Source organism: Triturus cristatus, chromosome 11 (genome assembly GCF_964204655.1).
Source record: "Triturus cristatus chromosome 11, aTriCri1.1, whole genome shotgun sequence".
NCBI classification, from domain to species: domain Eukaryota; kingdom Metazoa; phylum Chordata; class Amphibia; order Caudata; family Salamandridae; genus Triturus; species Triturus cristatus.
The window spans coordinates 1,115,843,875-1,115,866,961 of NC_140594.1; the positions used below are offsets into that span (position 1 = coordinate 1,115,843,875).

The following is a 23,087-nucleotide window of genomic DNA, read 5'->3' on the forward strand; positions in this document are numbered from 1 at the left end:
GGGTAGAGTGTGGGGAATTTCTCCTTTTGAATATAGTGCCCTCACACACCCTTTCGAGTGTCTTGCTTCATCATGGGGCGTTGCTCCTCGTGGGGGTGGCGCTGCAGTCCCCCACGGGCCCCGCAAGAGGGCTCTTTGTCGGAGATCTTTTGTTTGGAGACGCCGCAGTTGTGCATGGGGGTGTGTGGGCCTATCTAAAGGGTGGTGAGTGCTGCATTTAAAAATTACTGGATAAAGTATAAGACCTTTATTCGCAACTCTATCTAGTAAAAGTTTAAAATGGTGATCCTGGAGCTCCTCTTGGAAAAGTAATAAAGAGGGCAGATGTGAGGATTACTGCTGCTCTCAGGACGGTGCGTGTGAGTCCTAATAATAAATGGTCAACATGTTTCGCGCTTCAAGGTGGGTCCTTAAGGGATCCCGATGCGCTTCGTCAGGACCAAACTATAAGTGGGTGAAACAATTGTGAATGAAGGGGAACAGGTTTCAAAAAAGGTGCTGTGTTGTAAACCTGTGATACCTTAATAATAGGTAAATCCAGCGTCCACGCGCTGGTAGGTACTCCTTCTTGTGTGGATAACCTTTACCCAACCTGGATCGGGTAGAAATACACAAAGAGAGACACACAAATGGATAGGGGAGAGAGAAAATAAAACATAGCATCTGGTAATCATTAAACAAGATCTGTTGTGATTGCAATGTTACCCAGCAAAAGGAGTAAAGTTTAAACCATGCTTCAAATGATTACATGCAGGTACAAATGACTTGTGTTGGAACAGTATTCAACATTGTGCTCAAGACCGCTATGGTGGGGTGCGGGTAATATTAGATCTATTAACAATACTCGAGTGCCATCAATGAGTATTTGACAACCTGTGTGAGAAGACTTGTAGCGGTCATTACGTGATAATGGAACGCTATTGTTTGTGAGAATCTTTTCCAAGCACGGAGCTACATGATTAGGCCTACCCTGAAAGTATAGGGAATGGGCTCCATCAGCAACGCGGAGTAGGCAGAAAGAGAAACTGGATAGAGGAAACAAAAATTATCATGGATGTCGGTAAACTGTCATCAGACACAGAGCGCATGAGCTCACCTCATTGGTTTTTAGTGGATACTCACAGGTGCTCTTTCGCCAAGGGTGAAGTAACCTACCCCTCCTCCAGACAGCGCTGGAATGGACAAGGGAAGTTTTGAGAACACGTTTATAAGTATGTTACTTCGTGATTGCTTAGTTCCGGGTAGGGGCGGTCCCGGGACGCCGAAAAATGACGTCATGACGTAGCGTCGTGTGTAGTCAGGGTGATTCTGGGCGTCACCGGACCTTATTGGTCGTTGTGTTTTTTGTTAGCCCTGGAAACCATGGGAATTGTTCAGTGCTTGGAGATGACGTAGTGGGACTGAACATTCAGTTGTTATGGAGACCGGGGGTGTGTCTGACAAGGAGGAGTGCCAACGTATTCGAAGGAATACACGTTTGCATACGTCGCGGGACATCAATAAAGTTCTCGGCATAAAGAAATGTCGAATTGAATCTAAATGATGTCTTTTCAAGGGGAGTGTGCTATTAAGCCATGCGGACTACATAACGCAGCTGCGAGAGTCCTTATGGATGTTTCCAGGAGGCAGTCTGCTGCCCCGGCCCTCAAAGCGCTTCACTGGCTCCCCGTGAAAGAGCGGGTGAGATTTAAAGCGCTATGTACAGCCCACAAAATTCTACATGGCAAAGGCCCCCCCATCCTTGCTAATATGGCCCGTCCTTACAAACCCCCACGTCTGCTTCGCTCGGACCAAAAACACCTTTTGCAGTCAGCGAGAGTAAGAAGAGCTCGTTCTGGGGGCAGGCGCTTCTCTGTGCAAGTGGCCTCCCTCTGGAACTCTCTCCCCCTCAAGATTCGCTCAGAGCCTAAGATCCTATCTTTTAGGAAACTTCTTAAGACTCATTTGTTTCCTTAGCAGGGATTAGCTGTGTCTTTCCTTCTGATCTTTTGCGCCGGGATGCCCCCGGGTAAGCTGAGCGCATTACAAATTTCATATTATTATTATTATTATTATAAAAGAGTGGCGTGGAATTCTCTCGTATGAACCATGTTTGTGATATTAGGGATCGTAATGGGTTTTTCATCTTTTTCCTTTTTGAACAATGCATCGGAGTGTTCAAAAATTGTTTGTGTCATTGAGGATCGTAATTTTCTCATCATATTTACTATTGATCAATATATCAAAGTATTGATCATTATAAGATGTGTAGAATGGTATGAGAGGAAGGTGTCATGTTAGCTCAACCCAGGGAATTTCATCATTCAAGCCCCTAGTGTCACATCCCAATCTGTGGACCCATCGTTGCTCCTGTCTGAACAGAGTACGTTTTGTCCAGTTAGGATTGGAAACAATGATGGTCCATCTTAGACTATTCGCTGTGTGTCCTTGTTCTGCGAAATGTGTCAGTAATTTCGTGTTTGTTTTCCCTCGTCTTATGGTACTTTTGTGCTCCCCTATACGAATCTTAGCTGCTCTTGTGGTCATTCCCACATATCTCATGTTGCATGGGCAGACGATGGTATAGACACAGTTGGTCGTGTTGCAATTCGTGTGTCTAGTTTGGCGCCAAGGTGTCGCCAGGCCCAAGTCGATTTCTTTTGAAATCATGGTCTCAGCACATGTGGAACAAGAGCCACACGGATAATGGCCTACTACTGGTGGTAAAGACCAAAGTGTCGATTGAGGTGTAGTTTGTGGTCTTGGCCTAGTGTGTACCAGGTGGTCTCTCAAATTCTGCGTTCGTCTGAATGCGAACAGAGGCGGTGGGCCAGGGTCAAATGATCCTGAATTCAGTATAGACCAATGTTTTTTGATGGCCTTTCGTACATTGTTGGAGCTTGGAGTGAAAGTAGTGACACAAGTCATAGTGTCCAATACAGGTTTTTCTTTTATTTCAAGAAGAGATTCCCTGGGGCTGTTTCTGGCTCTCTTATGAGCTTGACGGATGATGTTTTTTGGGTAATGTCGTTTAGCCAGATTGTTACTGAGAAGATCAGACTGTATCTCAAATTCCTTTTTGGTGTCACAATTCCTCCGAAGGCGTAGGAATTGGCCAACTGGGAGGTTATTTCTGAGTGCTCTTGGGTGGTGGCTGTCATATATCAGGAGATTGTTCCTGTCTGTTGGCTTCTTGTAGTTGGTTGTATGAAGGCAACCATTCTCCAACGAGAATATGAGATCCAGAAAGGGAATTTTTTGGCGTGATCTTGTGCTTGTAAATTTCAAATAAGGGTTGAGAGTGTTAACCCAATTGCAGAATTCCATGCACTGTTCTTCATTCCCTTGCCAAAATAAAATGACATCGTCAATGTAACGACGCCATAAAAGAATGTGTTCCTTAAAGGGGTTGTTATCTCCTAGAATGTGTCGTTCCTCAAAATGAGCCATGTAAAGGCATGCCAGGCTCGGCGCAAATGTGCTTCCCATGCTCGTGCCTTGTATCTGATGGAATAGTTGGGATTTAAAGGCAAAGAAATTTTCTTTCAGAGCAAGGGAAGCACAGTCGCAAATAAATGGAATAGGGGTGATGTAAGGCCAAGGGTTGATGTTTCTGAGGGTGTCCTCTAATACTTCCAAAGTGGCATCCTGTGGTATGTTCGTATAGAGGGCTTCCACGTCCATTGTCACTAGGAAGTCTATTTTGTCTGCATCTGGAAAGAGATCAATGAGATTGAGGACCTCTGTGGTGTCCCTCAGGTAGATGGGGGTCTTACTCACTAAGGGGCGTAGATAGAAATCGCAGAATTTACTTAGTGGTTCCAGAACAGAGTCAATGCCAGAGACAATCGGACGGCCCGGTGGGGGGTTGACCCCCTTGTGTATCTTAGGAAGTGTGTAGAAATACGGGGTCCGAGGGTCTTCTGTCGTGAGAAAATTGGCTTCCTGTTGTGAGATCCAGCCTTCAGTGGATGCCTCACAGACCATGCTCTTGATCCGGGTCAAAAGGCGCCTGGTGGGATCTTCTGTAATCACTTCATAATATGTGGTGTTAGCCAATTGGCGGGTGCATTCTCTGTCATAAGTCTCTTGGTCTTGGATGACAATTGCCCCTCCCTTGTCAGCAGGTTTGATTATGATATCCCGATCTTCGGTGATGGTTCGGAGTATGATTCTTTCTTCTTTGGATAGGTTGTCGTACGGCCGCTTTGGATTCAGGGCTCCAATTTCTTTTAGGACCGCTTGTTCGTAGGTGAGGACCTCGTGAGGTGTCATGGCGGTTGTGGGGGTGAATTTTGAGGGTTTCTTCAGACCAGTCTCAGTGGAAGGGTTGTCCGGTTTTCCTTGAAAGAAAGCCTTCAGTCTGACTTTCCTGAAGAACTGATGAAGTTCTTGATGTAGCCTGAAGGGGTCTTCTTTGGGTGTGGGGACAAATCCCAACCCCTTTTCCAGTAGCGTGGTTTCTTTGTCTGTGAGTGGTCTAGATGAAAGGTTCACCACTAAGGTCTCTGACCTCTCGTCTGGCTCCGTAGCGTCATTGGTTCCTGGTCTTGCCATTGTACCTTCTTGTAGTTTCCTCTTCTTCTGCCTCTTCCTTTGCCCCTCCCTCTGTTGTGAAAAGGTGGGTTCGGGAATTGTTGAAAATGAGTCGGCAGAAGATGATGATTAGGAGGTATGTGCCACATGGGTGGAGGTCCCATCCATTGTCCTGGATAGCCTGGTGGTTGGAAAGATGGATGAGAGAATTGAGGGGGTGGTGGAGGATTCTGGAACAAGGGAGGGCGTGTTAATTGCGGTGTCCCTCTGGTGTGTTGTGTATATCGTTGCCCTTCATGGCTTGAGTCGCTACCAAATGATCCTGTTCTACTAGATCTGGTACTGCTCCCTTCATCAGAAGTTGTTTCATAGTTTTGAAAGACATAATCTTCTTTCGTATAGGGGTAAACCTTCTCTTTGTTGAACCTTTTCAGGTCTTTTTGGAACTTTGTGATCTTCTGCTTGGTTAGAAAGTCTTTGTGTTCATTCATTTCCTCATTTATTTCCGCTAGTCTTGACTTAAATGAGGAGATAGAGACACCTGTTTTTAGGCCATTCTCAGCTATGGTAATTTGAATAAGTAGTTCATCCGAGAGACGTTTTGCCGTGTTAATTATTAACACGAGCCAGTCTCGTGTGCACTTCCATGCAATTTGAGACCATTCCGTGCGGAATGTTAGGTCTTCAAGGAAGATACTCGGAGATATGGTAACTAAGAGACCGTTTGGTGCTACATTAGCCCTCAGGTATTCTGTCATCATAAACCCATGTAGAGCTGTCTTAATTTGTAGTTTCCTTAGTGATAATAGCGATTTCCAGTCGTCTGCTTTACTGCCTGTTGCTGCGCTACCATCTTCTCCTAGTAGTGAGGGTGCCCGCAGTATTTCTGCTACCGTGGCGTCATCAAAACTGAGACCAACGGTATCCATATTGGTATGGATGTGGGATTTTTTTGTATATATACAGGCTCCCTAGATGGTATGACTAAGAAGAGGTCAGTAGTGTTTGTTTAGAATAGAAAAGAGGAGATAAAGATAACTTGGTCCCACGGCTAACTGCCGTACGTTAAATTATGCTACAAGAAGAAGGGGGGACCGGGAGCGTAATTGGAGATAGGTCCAGTACCCGTGCTCCCTCAGAATCACGTATATTTATTGAGAGGGTAACTGTTCCTAAAGAAGGTCGTGTGTACTCTCGAAGTGTAGACAGATCGGGTAGAGTGTGGGGAATTTCTCCTTTTGAATATAGTGCCCTCACACACCCTTTCGAGTGTCTTGCTTCATCATGGGGCGTTGCTCCTCGTGGGGGTGGCGCTGCAGTCCCCCACGGGCCCCGCAAGAGGGCTCTTTGTCGGAGATCTTTTGTTTGGAGACGCCGCAGTTGTGCATGGGGGTGTGTGGGCCTATCTAAAGGGTGGTGAGTGGTGCATTTAAAAATTACTGGATAAAGTATAAGACCTTTATTCGCAACTCTATCTAGTAAAAGTTTAAAATGGTGATCCTGGAGCTCCTCTTGGAAAAGAAATAAAGAGGGCAGATGTGAGGATTACTGCTGCTCTCAGGACGGTGCGTGTGAGTCCTAATAATAAATGGTCAACATGTTTCGCGCTTCAATGTGTGTGATTTAAAACAGGTTTTAAATTATAAGAAGCAAAGAGCTCCTCCCATTCCTGTGAGGCCAGGAAAGACATGTCCGAATTTGTTCCGTGAGAATCTTCATAAGGAGACATCATACGACGCTCAGATGGTTTGCTGTCCAGTGGGCTGTTGAAAGCTACCGGGTTTGCCGGAGCACCTGCTTGTGATTTTTGCAAGTGTGGGACCGTTCTCAAGTACTATGTCGACTGGCTTGGGACGGAGAAGGAGACACGAGAGTCCATCAGGTCCCCTCGTAGATCGATTTTAATTTCCAGATACTCAAAAGCCTCTGGAATGCTTATATTTTGTTGACTTTTTGTATCCACTTGGAGTTTTCCAGGCCTTAGATAGTTTCTAGGACTGTCTAACTTATTGGCAGCTATCACCTGGACTGGCACACTGTCGTTCCTGTCGACTGTTACACCTATTATTTTTTCGGACTCAGCCTGCCTGGGTGTCAGTGGCTTGTTTTGATATAACCTGGTCACCCACCATAAGTGCGTTCCTTTGATAGACCCGCACAACACTGCCACCGGCGCCACCAGTAACTCGCCTGGCCTACGGGGGAAGGACTACAGCCCCCAGACTGCTCCCTGTGCTGCTGCTTTCATCATCGCGCGCCAGGAGGCGCATAAGGTTCCTCGCGGCTCCCGCTTCGTGGGACCCGCACAACACTAGCACCGGCGCCACCAGTAACTCGCCTGGCCTACGGGGGGAGGACTACAGCCCCCAGACTGCTCCCTGTGCCGCCGCTGTCATCATCGCACGCCAGGAGGCACATAAGGTTGCTTGCGGCTCCCGCTTTGCGGGACGTGCGCGGGCGAGCCAGGGCAAAGTCCGGGCCAAGGGCGGGCCCATCCTTGCCCATCATTGCCAGGAAGAGGCAGGGCAGGGCCCCCCCTTTTGTGCTTTTTGTCCAGTGCAGTGTAGGCCTACCCGGGAGATTGCAATTCAAACAAGGTACTGTTTTTGTGTCATCTGCCATTGCCTTCCCAATATTGTGGTAACACCTGACAATTGTCCACTGCCAATTAGAGTTTAACTGTATAGATTTTACTAAGACCTATTACTACCTAGCAAGTGATGGGGAATAGAAAGATCATGGAAGGGGGGGACTGAGGGGGGGAGGGGGGTAAAATTCGCAAAGGGAAAAAGGCTAGGAAGGCACCTAATCCCTCAGCAAGTAATTGTGTCTCTGATCGTATAGACACACTCATAGAGGAATGTGAGGATCTATTAGTGAGCGAGCCAAATTTGCATGCGATGGATAAGTCCCCGATTAGCAAAGTGCACTCAACCAGGAATAGCACTAACAACTGCCCCGTGATCCCCAACATGTTTCTTAAGCCCAAAAAGGTTCCCAAGGAGAGCAAGGATGAGAGCCAAATAAGTTCTGGCAGGGAGTCAACTCGAATTGTCATTGCCCCAAACCCCCTGGAAACTGGTAGAACTCAGTCTTTAGTGATTGATACTTTAGTTACCTGTATCAATAGATACGCCATATTGTCCAACCTCCAGGGGGAGGGAAGTGCACAGGGTATTGACGCATCATTGGATAAAAGTGCAGAGCAGGCTGCTAATCGGGCAGGGAACAACATTCCAGACACACAAGAGGATAACCGGGTAGTCCACTCGCTCCAGACTGAATTAGGGTCTCTGAAGGCCAAGATGGAGAATTAAACAACTATGTTTAAGCATTTGACACAAGGAAAGTCTTTTAGTACTCAATGTCCAACCTGTAGTGCTAACATTTCATACAACACGCCACTAGTCCAGGCAAAACTACCCAGCCCTCGAGCCAAAGAGATATTGAGTAAAGTGACCCCCTTATGTAGTGAAGTGGCCAAGCAGAACATTCCCTCTACAGAGATCCCTACTGGAAGTAATGCTCCGCCCAACATCAGATCCATCAAGGGCTCTCTGCTTAATAACACATCAAGTAAGCAGCCACAGCCGGGTAGGAGCATATATACTGGCCCACTCCTAACCAGGCAGCGTGCTAATCATTTTTTTGGGGGGTGGGGGAGTTTGGGTACTGGTAAAAAAGGTGCAACGTCAATCTCAGATTCCTTAAGCATAGTTGACAGAAAAAAATTGGCTTCAATCAACTCCTCTATATTGTTATAATTAAGCCAGTTAAGGATTGAGGCATGATAATATAGCCGTACATCTGGTTGGGCTTAGCCCCCGTCCTCTACTTCAAATTGGAGAATTTGTAACTTTTTTCTCGTTTTTTTGTGCCGACCAGATGAAACGTCTAAATTCAGATTTCACAGATTCAAAAAAAGATTTTGGAATTTTAATCATTAACTTAGAAAAGAAAAGCGGAAGAACATTAATTTTAATAAGGGCAACATGCCGCATGATTGTTATAGGGAGATTTTCCCATTGTTTGAACAAACTTTTTATTTTGTTTAAAGTGGAAATAAAGTTTAATGGATAAAGATCTTCCAATCTAGTGGTCACAAAAATCCCAAGATATCTTATTGGCTTGCTTGCATTGTAATGATCCCGCATGGCAAGAGGCAAGATATCTGTGGTGCTAATAAAAAGAAGCACTTCTGATTTGGAATGATTGATTTTATATCCTTCAATATTAGTGAACTCCCCAATTTTATCTAATGCTCTCGTTATGTTATCCCTATCCGCTGCTAGATAGAGAGCCATAATATCAGCAAATAGTTTAAGTTTCGCGGAGCCCGGTAAGGGGGCAGCTATAGTAGCATCCTGTCCAATAGCACATGCCAGAGGTTCAATGAACAGAGCAAATAACACCGGGGAAAGCGGACAGCCTTGGCGTGTCCCCCGGCTGATGGTAATTGTACCTGCGATATCTCCATTGATAATAATGGAAGCTTTTGCATTACGGTACAGATTTTGCACCGCAAGGCAAAATTCCTTTGGGATCGCAAATTTTCTTAAAATGGAAAATAAGACCTGTCATTGTACTCTGTCAAATGCTTTTTCAGCATCAAGCATAATATAGCCGCCTTAGTTTTACTGATAGAACAATAATCGATTGCCTGCACCAAATAATGAGTGTAAACAGCCAGTAGTCTGTCCTTGAGCAATCAATTCTGGTCTTGATGGACAAGTGTGGGGGCAACCTGCGCGAATCTGTTTGTTAAGATTTTAGTAAAGATTTTATAATCTGAATTCAATAGACTAATAGGCCGATAGGAATTAACCTCGTCTTCTGGTTTCCCTTTCTTAACAAAGCTTATTACAGCCGCTTGAGAAAAAATTTCCGGAACTGAGTCCCCTCTAAGAATCCCGTTAAATAACGTGCTTAAAAATATAGCAAGTTGCGGGGAATCTCTGAGGGAAATCCGTCTGGAAATACGTCTGGCCCGCAGGCCTTAGCTGTTGGAGATTGATTGATCGCCTGTATGGCTTCGTTGATGGTAATATCTGAGCTCAGGAGTTCTTGCGCCTCAGATGGAAGGGTAGGAATATTTAACTTATCCACTCAAGCCAGAGCGACCTCAGGGCGGGTATTGTGCGTCTCTGTATAGAGATCTTTATAGTACTTAAGAAAGACCTCTAAGGTCTATGAAGGAAGAGACGTGGAACAGAGAGTGATTGGATCTAAATAAAAGTTTAATGTGATTCGAATTCGATCTTTTTTTTTGAAGACCAGGCCAGAAACTTACCTATATGTTCACTCTCCTCATATCTTTTCTGAAGGACCGAGTTATGATGTAAAATTTCTTTAGAAGCAAAGAAATTGTATAAATTGGACTTGGCACCAGCAAGTTTAGCTTTCCTTTCTGGAGTTGGTCCAGCAAGATATTCTGCGGTACTGCGGCTGAGCTCATTCTCAAGATGTGATCTTTTAGAATTCTCTGTTTTCCTCTTAAAGGGGCCAGATATCCGATCACCTCGCCCCGAAAAAAAGCTTTTAAAGCATTCCAGACAGAAAATGTCAAAGAGGTATTGATATCTAATTTTAAGAACTCCTCCAGTGCCAATCGCATATACGCAACCCATTGTTCATCTATAAGGAGGGATTTAGCAAATATCTATCTGGGCCTAATTTTCATTTGGAATTTAATTTCAAACTTCACCTCAATCAGAGCATGATCTGAGAAGGGATTTTCACAAATTTCAGACATAGTTTTTAACAGAGTATGTTACATAAAAAATAAGTCAATCCTAGAAGAGGAATGAAATCTACCTGAGTGACAAGTTTAATGCCCTTTATCCGGGTATTGGACCCTCCAACAGTCTACTAACGCAAAGTCCCTTATAAAATTCTGACACACCTTTCTAGAATGGGTTTAGTTTGTTTCTTATTGGCTCGGGAACAGTCTAAGGCAGGGTTTATCAACAAGTTAAAATCCCCCCTATTACAAAGTACCCGGACTGAGATATTGCAAAATCATACAGAGACTGCAGAGATAATGGAGAATACTCAATAGGACCATAATAGCTCACAAAATTAAAAAGTTGGCCTGAAAGCTTCATCTGTACCCAGAGCCACCTGGCATTTGTATCTTTATGTACCATCAAAATCTCACATTGAAGTTTCTTAGCTATCAGGATAGCGACCCCTCTGACCGCAGCATTGGAGGAAGCATAAAATTCATGTTGAAAATAACCAGGGGCTTTATCTACAGGAAGGCCCTCCTTATAATGCGTCTCTTGCACAAATACCACGTTAGCTTGAAAAGATCTAAACCATGCCATCATAGAGCATCTCTTAACTCTATTATTAAAGCCACTGACATTATAAGACACTATCTGTAGCATTTTACCAACCATTTTTTTCCCTTTAAATTCTTAATTCTACATAAAAGCACATAATCTGAGGGCAAAAAAAAAAAACACAAAAAATCTTGCATGGGACTTAAAGCTTTTTGAACACATGCTACACCTTATTCCCCCGTGCCCTTGTCTCACTCCTCTCCCCCTCCACTCGTGAACCCCCCACCCCCGCTCACCCATGGATCCTCTAGACCTTGGAACCCTGCCCATCTAGGGCTCCTGGAGCACCCCTCCACACAAGTTAACCCCCTCCCCTCCTTCGTGACCCTATCTATCCCTCCCCTTCTCCCTAACATTTCATGCAACCCGCCACTAGTCCAGGCAAAACTACACACCCCTCGAGCCAAGGAGATACTGAGTAAAGTGACCCCCTTATGTAGTGAAATGGCCAAGCAGAACATTCCCTCTACAGAGATCCCTACTGGAAGTAATGCTCCACCCAACATCAGATCCATCACGGGCTCTCTGCTTAATGACACATCAAGTAAGCAGCCACAGCCGGGTAGGAGCATATATACTGGCCCGCCCCTAACCAGGCAGCGTGCTAATCATGATGAGAGGGGGGACTGTGAAATCACCAAATAATTTAAAACTCACAGAATCTTTATGGTGAATGTGCCCAAACTGGGGCAAAACTTAAGAGAAAGTGAGGATTCCCTGACCAACAAGGTCATACACTAGATTCGGCACGTAAGGGGATGTCGTTCAGTTATAAGGGACGACATCATGAAAGCAGGTAGGCTCACCTCTCCCACCAACCCCTAGGATTGCATTGAATTAACCTTCCAGAGTGAAGTTTTAGTTGAAAACTTACTGGCACCTGAATATAGAACATGGTCCCCTGACCACTCATCTATCCAGTTTAGGCAGTCTCTGCCAGCCAGCAAGATTAACAACTACCACGAGCGACTGGCGATTAGATTAGGTAGCTCCACTCTCAAATGTAATGACTGACTGACTGCTGTGCCCATATCCCGCACTGGTAGTGGTGAAGAACTGTCATCATCTAGGGAAAACGCTCCAATGATGATTCGGTCTTGTAGAGCTCATAACAGGCCAACCAAGTCCATCCAAAATTTAACCTTACAGTCACCTGAACCCGTGGGTCCAATATGGTCTAGTAATCCCCTCATAGAGAAACACATAGATTTAATATCCAGCATACAAGATTTTAAAAGAGATACCCTGCTATCGTGGAACATTGCAGGAATTGGCTCCAAATTAGTATCTCCAGACTGGTTAGCTTTCATTGACCTTTTTGATATTTGTTGCTTTCAAGAAACGTGGCTATTAACTGTACAACATCAGGTGGTTTTTTTTAAATTACCATGTGACGGCAGTAAAAGGGGCAAAATTCACCGTCCCTCTGGTGGCTTGACCGTATGGGTTAGGCAATCATTAGGTATTAGCATTAAGGAACTTCCTTCTAATAGCAATGGTATATATCCAAGCACTAAGATTAAACCTGGGATTGCTGGGTAAAGTTGATATTTTCAACATCTATGTGAGGGGAACAAGAGGGGTAGGTCTCAAGTTTTAGCAGCTTTAGATGATCTCCTCGATTCCCACTCTCAAGGAAGTAACATAGTTATAGCAGGTGATTTTAATACAATGTTCGAGCCACTCGCCAGTGAGGAATGGTTCCTCACTGAAGAGGAAGATGCTCAGTGGAGAATCCCGAAGCTGGAGCTTGTTCCCATAAAGAAATGGACAGAGCCGGTAATACAGGTAAATTCTGTCAGCCTAGAAAGGGGCTCAGGGAACTAAATGGCAGGATTCCCCAAAATAAGCTAGGGTCCAATACATTCAATAATGGATCCAATAAGATTAGGATAGATTAAATACTTGTGAGTCTGAAACTCTGGTATACCATTGATGATATGGAGGTCAGGTATCGACTTGAAAGTGATCATAATCCTCTGTGTGTAGCTTTAAAATGGTGGCTGCCTGAACAAGCATCATGTAGAGATGCTGAATTATATTCCCACGATGTTATCCCCACAAATGATATGAGACAACTCAAGTGTTCGAGCATAGTTGAAAACCACGGGTCTTTGGATAAAATTGAAAAGGAAGTTGATCATGCCCTAATAACGTTGAACAGCATATGTTTGGAGAGTGTCACCAAGTCCCATGACAGTCTTTTTTTAAATATGAGAACGCATTTTATCAAACCTCGCAAGCCAAAGAAAGTACTACACCAGAAATCCTGCCGCTGGTATAATAAAGATTGCCGGCGGACAAGAGCTCTTCTTGGAAATGCCATTAAAGGCAACGAACCAGCCAGACAGGCATATAAAAATTCCATGGCCACAGCAAAACGTTCTTGGGATGAAAAAAGGTGTCAGGATCTTTAAGAGGCCAGTAATAAGAAAGACAGCAACATTTTTGGAACATTATTAAATGGGACAGAGAGAGTACTCCGGAATCTCCAATTAACCATGTTTCGCAGTAAAAGTGGGTCAAACACTTTGAACCGCAATATGCATGCAGCCCATTAGAGTTAACTGGGGGTAGGGCAAGCTATGTATTTTATGTAGATGAGGCTTTTAATACCAAAGACGTTGAGACAGCCCTTGGTGCTGTTGTTGGAGGGAGATCACCCGGCCTAGACGGCATGCCTGCTGATGTGTTCCTCCACGACAAAACCAGATGGGGAAAATATATTACGCAATTGACTAATGCTATTGCACGAGGAGCCCCAATACCGGACTCCTGGAAAGGAGCCAAAATAGTCCCCGTGTATAAAAAAGGTGATAAATCATTGCCGGGGAACTACCGTCCTATTAGCCTGATCGACTCATTACAAAAAATACTGGGGAGACTAATCCTTAATAAAATCCAAGATTGGGCTAAGGAGTATAGCATACTGTCACCTTTGCAAGCCAACTTCCGTGCATACACAAGCACCATTGATCAGGTCTTTCTTTTTGTTCTACTATACTGGAAGGTGGTGGTTCTGGGCAAAGTCAGTATGTACGCTGCCTTTGTGGACCTAAAATTGGCTTTCGATCTTGTCCCCCGTTTCTAAGCAGTGGGTGACCCTTCATGAATTAGGGCTGCCTATTGAACTTCTGACGCTTTTAAAGAGATTGCACGAGGGTAACTACTCGAAAATACGCTGGGGCTCCCAGGGGCAGGCAACTGATTATTTTCCGTGGAGTGAGGGGTGCGCCATGGATGCGTCATGGCCCCGACCTTGTTCACTGTGTTTTTTAATGGGATAGTTAATTGAATGACACGCGTGAACACAGATGCTCCGATCTTAGCAGGGATTAAAATCCCGATCTTAATGTTCGCGGACGACACATTGATAATTTCGAAAACTCCGAGTGGGCTCCAAAGAGCTCTGACAGTATTTGAGGAATTTTGCTCTGTTCGTGGTCTCGAAGTCAATGTGTCGAAAACGAAACTTATGACTTTTAACCAACATAGAGTTTTTAAAGGTGGCATTTTAATGAATAACCATCCCGTGGAGCAAGTTAGGGAGTTCACATATTTAGGGATGAACATATAGAGCGACCTGAAGGGGAACCAACAGATTGACATGGCCACACTGAAACATCGGCAATTGTCGGGGGCCCTACATCTTGAGCATAATAGGTCTCTTATGAAACCTATTAGATCAGTGCTTCAAGTATATGACGCAAAGGTGGTAACTCTGCACTTTATGGTGTAGAACTATGGGGGCTAGAGAATTTGTCTAAACTTAGAGCGTCTGAAAACAAGTTCCTTCGGGGCATTACTAATCTCCCACAAAGTACACCATTGTGTCCGCTGTTCTATGACCTTAGGAGGAAACCACTTATGACACTGCTAAGCTACGCACTGTGTTTTATTGGCGTAGATTGTGGACAACGCCAGAATTAGCACCATATGCCGAGGGTTTCATGGATATCATAAAAGCTGACATTTTCCACATAATTAGTTGGCTGCGTGGCGTAAAAGATATCCTAGCTAATATTGGAATGTCAATGCTTTGGGATGAACCCACTAAAGCTTGTTTTTCAACAAAGAGGGTTTTAAAAGAAAAGTACTGGGAGATGGTTACACTCAATGGCCTTAGTGTCAGTGATGCATCCTCACTAACAGGATCATTCTTGGAATTCAAACTCACTCTGAGTTATGAACCATACTGGGGTACTGTTACCAAACCACTAGACAGAAAGCTCTATTTTCAGCTGAGAGCGGGCACGCTACCCTTTGACTTCAAGGTGGAATAAAGCACGTGAAAGTAAGTGTTCTAGTTGCTTGGCCTGCAATGAATCAGTTGCGCACATGTTATTCACCTGCCCAGCTTATGAAACCCCTCACAGGGTATGGTTGAGGCCCATATGTAAATTCATGGGGACAAGAAGTAGTTTGGCAGCTGAAAGAATCCTGCGTACGAACACCTCATCTCCCATATTTTTAGCAGTTGCCAAATATTTAGGGTGGATGTGGATAATCAGGTCGAAATTCAACTGTATGTAAAATGTGCTGCAAAATTGTGTTAAAACATTTCTCTGGTTTAATGTTTTTAGATAACCATATCCATTCCTATAACACAGTGTCTCCTAGTAGTAAGAATTTCTATTTATAGTGTTTTTTATGAATTTTTTATACGCTGTTATAGGAAATGAGTTGTTAGGCCAGATTTACTGTTAAAGTAGAGAATGCTTTAGGAAACCACAAATCACTGGTGGCTCATAACATATGTATATTTGTCCATTGACCGATCAAGCTCATTGTGTATAACTGTGTATGACATTTTATTGTAAATATTATATATATTTGTATGTGCTCTTATGACTATTTGTCAAATAAAGCTTGTTTGGATTGGATTGGATAGTTTTTAACATAATGGTGAGATAGGAATTCCGGGGACGTGGTAAGAGACTGATGAGTTGATCTGAACTTCTCTGGCTGTAAAGGTGTTTGCAGCCCTTTTACGTTCTCATTTTTGGAATAAATTACTGTTCCAGGATCTTTCAAGAAAGAACATTTTGTATAGATTTTTGGTTGGAGGGTACAGGTGTTTTTCCTTTGGGGTGCCCAGTCAATACTTATAAGATCTTTGTCCATTTGGGTTCCTGGTAACTGCGTCAAGTCAGCTATTTGATGAGAAGTTGTTTTCCCTGTTCTTCGCACTTCACTGGCACCTTCGCCATTGGTGGAAGAGATTATGACGGAGCAAGTGCTGGTGTCACCCATGGCTTTATTGCTTTCTATGCTTGTTTTGTTGGATACTGGCCCTAATCCAAGGGCACTTGAAACCTCTATGCTTACTTTATCTTTTTTTGGTTTGGTTTCTGGCCTTAAGGGAGTTCTCCTTACTCGGCCAGACCGCATGATCCCTTGTTGATCTTGATATCACCTTATCACCTGGAATACACGGTCCGCAATATGTGAACTCTTCAGCCATTCCCCCCACTCTGCTTTAATGGGGCTCTTAACTGTATGCTGAACAAAGCTCCCAAGATTGTCGAACTCAGGTAAGAAGAATTATAGTAACTTTATCAGTTATACCAGTTTGAGTTGTTGATGTTATGCTTCTCTGGCCAGGGCTGCAGTTATAACTAGCATTTGGAGACAGCCAGGTAGGCGGCAGGCAATCGGGCTGACAGGGCTGAGCAAGGCAAGGCAAGACTTCCGACTTTTGCTCAGAAGAAGGAAAGAAGCTTTGTTTTCCCTGTCAGTTGTATAGCTTTCTGCAGTGTAATATCTGTATTAGCTCTGTAGTCCAAGTATGTTACGGCTGCTCCAGGCTGCGTGTGGCAGGGTGTGGTGGGATACAGGTGGCGATTAGCGATGGTAAAGGCTGATGAAGGCTGGTGAAGGCTGCACTGGTGGGAATGACCGCAGTTACCAGGCCTTGATGACTTAATGAGGGTGGGGGCAGAGGGAAGGGGGCAGGGGGTAGAGAGAGGCATGAGAGCAGGGCACGCTGGGGCTCCGCAAGCCTCACCCAACCTAGTCAGGCCGCTTCCGCGGGCTCGCCTGGGCACTTCACTCAGTGGCCAGCGCTAAAGACGCTCTCTCTCCACCTACCTCCTGCCCGATGCTCCCTCCTCAAGCCTTGGCGCCTCCCTGCAGGTCTCTGCTCCTCTCTCTGTGCCTCTCCTCGCACGGCTCTCGCAACGTCTCCCGTGGCTCAGAAGCAGGAAGTCCGGCATCCACGATGGCCACACAGGCCAGAGAGCAGGGAGACCACAGCTCAACCACACAACGCTGCTGGGAGAACAGCAAGCCCTCTCAGCTCAGCTCTGCCACTCCGCTTCTTGCAGCCACCTGTTGCCGGTGCAGGATGCAGGATGTAGGGCGTGGCTCAAGACTGCAGACTGCTTCAGTCCTCACTACAGTACTTGCTGGCCCGGAGCTGAAGCCTGGGTTGAAACCGGGCAACCCCCAGAGCGGGGCAGGCTAGCAGCCAAGGGATGCGGCCAAGCGGGGGCTGTTGCGGGGGATTGAAGCCACCCGCGGTGTTTTCGGAGCTCCCATCGCTCTCTGCAGGCTTCCTTGCTGCCTCGCCACACAGCAAACGGGACCCGGACAATCAGAAGATCAGGACTGGATCTGAGCAGAACACCATACACAGAATACACATAGAATGACGATTGGAACGGTTTCAATAATTATTTATTGGTCAAGCATCAGTCTAGTGTGAAACATATTCGCTGCGACAATCAAAAGACAGGAGCAGACAAATGTGATCGCTTGCACCAATATCGCAAATAGCAGATACATTTCTACCATGGTGCTAATAAGATGAATAAACACAGATTATATAAAACAATAGCATTGGTGTACCCCTATGATGCGTATCCTACCTAAATGTAACTAGCCTAGATATGTAGGTGAAGCATGTGTATGTAAGTGCTAATATAGATCTAAATGGATTCCCCGGGATGTACTAACCCCTCACCTGATGGTTCTAAATGAAGGACCCCGTCTCTACGTCAAGGATGGCACCCCGCAAGGGATGTCAGGTCTCTGGCTGTCGAAGGATCAGCCTGCAGAGTCTCGGTCCGGCCTTGAAGAAATTCTCCTCTGTCTTTCGACGGGGGAGTGAGGGTCTTTTATACTAAAGTGGTCACTCCGGAGTTTTTCTAGAATTGATATGTTTTGAAAACATTCACTAATCTTTTGCTAATCCTTTTCTAAACAAAACACCCATGCTCAGCTGGCTGTTGGCCATGGATGAAAAACGTGGAGACCCTTATACAGAATAAAGCTGCCGTGCCTGGGGACATGTTTATGTACGTCAGGTACAGGGATTAATATAGGGTACTGAGAGCCTGGTGTCAAAGAGACAGAAGTCAGCTACTAGGTAAAAGGTCACCTATGTATAACCTTTATGTCGTGTGGATGACACAAAAACGTATGTAGTTATTTTATTTATTTAGTGTTTTCTGTAGCGCAAACAAGACCCAAAATTTGGGTGTCAGAGTGCTTTACATTTTAATCACTTTTAAAATCCACAGAAATATAATTCTATAATGTCAAGAACATGTATACGTATTCCAATAACATTGGCATTTGCTGTAGGAGAGTAGGATCTGCTTACTATGGTTACCTCCACTTTTTGCTGTGTTTCACTTGTTTATCGACTTTAGTCTGGCTGTGGCCCTGCTAACTAGGACCCCAGCCTAGCTGTTCTCTCTCTAAATTGATTGCATGTACATTAGGTACACTCCAGATTGGTTACTGGGTTACCCTTGTGAGTCCCTAGTATATGGTACCTTAGGTACCAAGGGCATAGGTAGCCCAGAGGCCTACCAGGGGCTGAAGCATGTATTATGCCACCGCTGGGAAGCCTTCCAAAAGGACACCACAGGTCTGCTACAGCTGCCTGGGTAGGGTGGTACTTGTACCCCTTACTTAGATATAGTATACCTATATCTACCATTTAAAACAGACACATATAAACCTATAAGTCACTCCTATGGCAGGCCTTGACAATCCTGAAGGCAGAGTGCTTGGTTTTGTGTAAGAGGGTGCCCTAGCATGAGCTGAGCCCCTCTGCGGCTTTCGGAAACCCTTCCTCATAGCTGTTCTGTGATACAGCCATACCATTTACTCTTCAGTGCATTATAACCTCGCGGTAAATGCTAACTTTGGAATGGCTGCATCAAAACATGTTGTGTTTGGTGTCAAACACTTTGGAATCCTACCCCCGCCAGTCCTGGCGGAGGGGGGGTAGAATTCCACCCTTCTAGAGGGAGAAGACATGTACACACTTACTCTCCCGGTAATAGTTTAAAAGAGCCCCAGCATCACAAAATAGATGCTGCTGCCACAGACACAGGTTTGACCTCCTGCTGCTGGACGAAACTCCAGCAGGGAAGGCCTGTACAATGGGTTTCCTGTCCAGGGAGGTGCCAGCACCTCTCCAGACAGGCGTTAGTGTATTGGGGCAGGGTGGGTTGCATTCAGAGAATGCTTTTCAGACAGTGCCTGGGGCACACAAGGTGTCTCCGTGCATTCCCCAGTTCAAATCGGTTGCTGTGCACTCAGCTCCAGCACTGGCGGGAAACTGGACAATGGGGAAGAGGTGTAACCACCCCCTCCCCAGGTCCTCCCACAGGTGAGACCTTAGAGTTAGTCCATCCCCTAAACTTAGTATATGTATAGGACCCCAGTCCCTAGGACTTTAGATTATCCTGGGCGAAACTCTGAAACATATATCTTGGACCTTCGACATTCCATTTCGACTGGAAGACGGAAAAAATCTCCCTTGGGGTCAAGGAGTGACTCCCCTGTTCAAACAGCAAAGAAGCATCTTGCCGGTCTGCATTTTCGAGGCTCCCACAGAACCCTGAAGAATCTGTGACACAGGACATGGACTTCCAGACATCTCCGAGGCCGACACGAGTCCCCAGCAAAGCTGAGACCTGTAGCCATCACGAGAGACGTGGGACCGGAACTCCTAGACATCCACCACATTTGCTAGTGCATGAACTTCCTGAGCTTTCCTGCAGTTGTGCATTGGGCTACTTGTAGTCCAAGCCCTGAGCTTCTTTTGCATTGAAGATCACGAGCCTATACTCCACGAGTGTTCCGTGGGCCCACTTCTAACATTTCTGCTCAAGGCGCCTTTGCGATCCCTGGTCCGTCGACTGGTGGGTCACCACGAAGGTAACTCTTCTACTTCTTGGGCTTTCGTGGTTGCTCCAGACGTGCCCTGACTCCCCTCCAAAGTGTGAGTCCCTCAGACCTGCAGCAAAGCCAATCTTTGCATTCTGCATGGGTTGCTGTTACCAAGGCTTGTTGGGGCAAATCCCGATACCGACGCTGCAGCACTTGACATCCGACATGGGACAGCCCGAATCCAGCTCCTGATTGTCGTCGAAGCCTCCTGGTCCTCGTGGCTGAAGAGTCAAGCTTCACCTACATCACCTTAAAGCACCCGACATCGGCTGGCATCTCTTTGTCGCCTTCCTGGTCACTGGCTAGTGACCCAGATTTTGTCCCCTCTGCTTTCAGGTTCTTCAGCTCTCTAATCCACCCTTGGAACCATCCGGATACTGTTCACCTGGTCGCCTGCAGCAGTTCTTTGTAGCTCTCCAATGGAAACGACGACGAAACCCGACACGAAAAGACACCTATGCACCCGGCTTCCCTGGGTGAGGTAACACGAATACTTCGGTGCTCCCGTGGGTCTTGAATCTCGAAGTGTCCAGGACTGAAGGGGTTCTACCGTAGTCCACTCCTAAGTGTCCTTATTCTTTAAATCTGTAACTTAACTTTCTCCATAGACGTCAATGGTGATTTGCGGCTGTGTTTAGACACTGCACGCGTCCCCCGTGGATCTCCTGCGTCCCTACCATTGGTGGTTCCTGGTTGCCCCAGCGGTTCTACAGGCCCTAGGCCTGGTCTCTATGTTCACAGCGGTACTTATACCCTAGGGCAAAACGCTTACTGTGCTAATTTACAGTGTGCTATTTAAGTTCTAGAGGGGTGTGTTCAGAATAAATACATATATTTTATATATACACCTGGTGTGGTGCTCCTTTCATTTGATCATTCAGGAGATAATAGACTGGTAAAACAAGCTGCTTTACATTCCTTCAAAGCTTAGCCTGAAGGCTGCTCTCCACAGCTACCACTAGGATAGCTTTCTATATAGGTTGTCTTTTAACCAATCACCATAAGGGGTTGTTTGAACTGATATAGGGTGCCCACTAGAACTAGTGGACAGCATATATCAGGCCAACTTTTCACATGTGCAATATACAAACCACTTAAAATGAAGAATAATAGAATCATTAGATTATAGTAAAGCATGTCATATCATAGTTAAATTTAAAATAAGACCACTCTTGAGGTCTTAGATATCCACACTGGTTATAGTATTGCTAGACTAGTCAAATATCACTGTGGATTGGTCGAGGTACCTGTCCACTACAATCACTGTTGGGAGCCGAGGGACTAACTGTAACCCCTTAGCTGAAGATAGCCATTAGAGCTCAATCCATGCCAGTAGATTGATTCATGAAGTGATCAGATTCTTTGTTCTGCTATTAGGAGTACGATAATTACTTGATAGCTTACTTGAACAGCTAAGTGAAGATCATCTCTGGGATGACTAAAGATTTCTCAAAAGTGTTAGTAATCCCTGTTGAAGGTTATGGGAGAAATTTACCCATCAGTTGGTATGTACATGATTGGACTATCCTAAAGGACATGACACTAGAGGGTATATTCACAAGAACGTGTGATAAGTACCGCAAGGGTAGCGTAACGCAATTTTCAATATCGCAGCCTATCGCGGGAAAATAACCCTGTGTCAACTTGGAATTCACAACAAGGCGGTAGCATGCGATAGTCACCAGATAACGCGTCAAATGTCAGCGTGAAAATCAACGCCACACCGCAAAAATGCAAAGCGCTAACATGAAAAATCATGCAATGCGGCCAATCGCGGTACCAAAAGAAGCGGAAACTAGCCACAGGCCTGCAAATCCCACGCGTCTGGTGGGAACTCTCACCATAAACACCACAGAAACAACACACCAGAAACAAGCCAAAGCACATAGCAACATGGATGCACCCTGACCCAGCGTAGAGGTCAACGAGAACCCCACAACCCCCACAGACCACCAGCAAGGAACAACGGGGTCAAGGAAGTCCAAGGAGAAAAGGGAGAGGAAGACGGGGTGCAGCCCACAGGAATACAAGACCAGCGTTACGGAGGTCACAGACCACAACCATCAACTGACCCACAACCAGACCACCTGGAATGCAGTTGGAGTGCCGAGGAGGACAATCAAGGAGGCCAAGAGGCGCCGGCAGGACGTGACAACCTAAAACAGGTACAAACCCGCTACCAACAGGAAGGCAGCAACGGCGACAGGAGGTGGCAGTCCTGCGCCACAGGAGAGCTGGAGGAAATGGAGGCCACACATCAGTGTGGAGACGGTGCAAGGAGGCGGGAGTATGGACACAGCCCAACAGGACCTGACACAACAACAACAGGGTGAGGATACAACAGGGACTGGGGGACGGGCACAATGGCACACATGCACAATGTTGTGCAGCACACTGCACACCCACAATTACCCAGGGACGTGTCCCCCATCCCTGTGGCACAGTGCAGCACACACACATAGCAATCACAGCACATCCCATGACAATGTGGCACAAAGTGCAACACCCACACTGCAGGGCAGGGGACACAACTGGGTCCGCCCAGCTGCAGAAACAGAACAATCACATTGGACAGAGCAGGGAACTGTGAGATGCATATCCATGGCTACAACCTCACATCAGCCATGTAGGCCAAATGTCCACTGTCCCAACTCAAATAGCCAGCACCGCACAAACAGTCACAATGTACATTGTCACACAGTCTGCATGTTGACAAGAACAAGGCGCAAACACAATGCCAACATGCATCTCCCTTTCACATTGCAGAGGGACAAACAACACCTCCAGCAGGTCAGAACAGACAACACATTAGTGATGCCGGAGACGACCACCACACCTTCGACACCGATGCACTACAACAGCCCATGGACATCTCACACAACCCACCACCAGGACCAGGGCACACAAGCCACTGAGAGGAGAACACAGCCCCTGCAACAGACCACACAGCATGAAGCACCCACAATCATGGCTGGCCTACAACACTTCACCGACCCACACATGCCACCCCAATGTCAGGTGTCAGAACAACAAAAGAAG

General features: G+C 45.8%; 1 long non-coding RNA gene across 1 annotated transcript in view; it reads left to right on the top strand.

Annotated features, from left to right (window-relative positions):
* Window positions 1-23,087, top strand: part of LOC146786132 (uncharacterized) — a 156,488-nt gene that overhangs the window by 34,039 nt on the left and 99,362 nt on the right. The gene's annotated exons all lie outside the window — the stretch shown is intronic.